The sequence below is a fragment of the Sus scrofa genome, unplaced genomic scaffold (assembly GCF_000003025.6).
Source record: "Sus scrofa isolate TJ Tabasco breed Duroc unplaced genomic scaffold, Sscrofa11.1 Contig261, whole genome shotgun sequence".
NCBI lineage: Eukaryota > Metazoa > Chordata > Mammalia > Artiodactyla > Suidae > Sus > Sus scrofa.
This window is the reverse complement of record NW_018085138.1, coordinates 13,258-15,571: the sequence shown is the minus strand read 5'-3', so window position 1 is coordinate 15,571 and position 2,314 is coordinate 13,258. Positions and strand designations below refer to the sequence as shown.

General features: G+C 52.1%; 1 pseudogene; it reads right to left on the bottom strand.

Moving 5' to 3' along the window:
- Positions 1-400: 400 nt before the first annotated feature.
- Positions 401-1,915, bottom strand: LOC110258637 (annotated as a pseudogene).
- Positions 1,916-2,314: the final 399 nt, after the last annotated feature.

The window sequence follows — 2,314 nt, the reverse complement described above, 5'->3', positions numbered from 1 at the left end:
TTTTTTCTCTGTGAAACTGAGTAGAGCTGAGAAGGAATCAAAGAAAACCTCATATATTAAATTCTTATATAGATATTTTGAATTCAAAAGTAAGGGTCAACAGGAGAGGAACAGGTGGCAGGCCCTGTCCCAGAAAACAAAGCCACTGAGGCAATCCTGCAAATTAAGAGGATGGCAAATCCATCCCTTAAAAGAAAGTTGGGGGGGGGCGGAATATAAAATACCCAAGTTTCAAAAGCCAGACTACTTCCACACTCTTGGTTCTCTACTCCAGACTGTCCTAAGATAGAGTGTTTCAAGTTTTCAAGGTAAGTTTTTGAGGATTTGGTTTTTGCAAACATATGCAAATATGATCTTCATGGGCAGTCCTGTTTTGGCCATTAATAGAAAGCAATATGCTTGGATTAGAGGTCTGATTTCCACTCCAATGCAAAGTTTCTTCTTTCCTGGCAACAAAGCCATTTGTAGAGATCTGGAAATCATGCACTTCTTAGGTGGGAGGAGGTACCATTCTGGTTCACCTGAAAATATCCTTTCAGATTGGCTGGTGTTTTACAGTCCCCTTTCAAGACCTTGTGTGTGTTGTTGACAACGATGGGGTCAAGGTTGCTGTAGTTGGGTGGGTTTGCATAGGGGTCATAGCCTAGCCGAGCCAGCATGGGGGTGATCTGGGCCATGTCTCACATCATGTCCGCAGGGATGTGGCCAGTCTTCTTGATGAGAGCTTCCAGGTTCACAGGCTTGATGACCTGGACTGTGGATTGCTCAATCTTGAACAGGGAGACACCTCCGGGCTTGCCAATGAGGTCCTCGTAGTGCAGGACAGCATCACTCCAGGTGATGCCAAGGAAGTTGAGGATGAGCTTGAGGGAGCAACGGGGGTGCAGCACCAGCTGCTAGTAGTACACCGGCAGACACTTGTCCTTGCCCACCTCCACACACTGTGCCTACATCACCTCAATGGCCTTGTTCCACTTGGTGGGGCAGTTGTGGTAGCTGCTGAGGTCAAAGCCAGCAATGGTGACCTTGCGGGTGATCATGGAGTGCACCAAGGCCCAGCCATCTCACACCATCAGCAGGGACTTAGAGTTGGGGAACAGGCGTGACAGGCAGACAGAGGACTTGAGGGTGAATGGGTCTTTGTTGCAGAGGATGCCGGCCGGCTGGCCATGCTTGGCGATCACCTCCAGGATGAAGGCCTGCATGGTGGCCTCCAGCACTTGGTCCGTGACGCTGGCTTCATCCAGCCGCAGCTTCTCCCCACGGGACTTGGACCAGGCCTGACGCATGGCCCGGGGGATGATGCGGGTCTCCTCACCGCAGTGCACTTCCAGGTGGGCATCCAGCATCACGTGCATCAGTGTAGTGCAGCTCAGGGGCACGCCCCCTACGAAGATGTGCGGCATAGCCTTGCCACAATGGTATTCCACGTAGTCCGTGCCCATCATCACCAGGTCCTCCTGCTCCGGCCGCATAGCCTGCCAGGGGCTCTGGGGGGCCCCCAGCACTGCCTGGCACTCTAGCACCTGCTGCCCTAGCTGGATGGCCAGCACCAGGGCCAGGGCAAGGCCGGCTGCCAGCAGTGCCCTCCACACCAACAGGCGCATGCTGGGCCTGGTGTGGAGGGCAGGCTTCAGTGACAGGTGGGAGGGAGGCCCGCCGGGCTCTCATCTCCCCTGAGCACTCTCATGCTGGGACTCTAGCCCTCGTGGCTGCTTGCCAAGATGGTCCACCAGCTGAGCCCTTGCGAGAAGCGTAGAGGGAGCCCCGCCGGCCCAGCAACTCCGGGCTTGCCAGCCACCTTGGCCGGGGGAGGAGGAGGTAGCAGGTATTATTTTTATTTCATTTAGTGTTTTGTAGTAGACATTTATCACGTTCACACCTTCCCTTTCTTTTCTTTTCTTTTTTTTTTTTTTCTATAGCTTCACAGCAGCGTATGGAAGATTGGACTAGGGAGTCTAATCAGAGCTGCAGCTGCCAGTCTCCACCACAGCAGAGGCAACACTGGACCCGAAGCCGCCTCTGCAAACTGTTTCATGGCTCGTGGCAATGCCAGATCCTCAATCCACTGAGCAAGGCCAGTGATCAAACCTGCATCCTCATGGACACTATGTCATGTTCTTAACCCACGGAGCCGCAATGGAATCCACACACCTTCCTTTTTTGTTAAACTTTGGTACTCAAGTTCATGTACAAGTTTGTGCTCTTATGCATTAGCCCCATCCCCACCCATATACAAAGTTAATTGCACCACAGGTGGTACATTACTGTAAACACTCAAGTCATTGACAATCAGATTCTTAAACTTTTGATA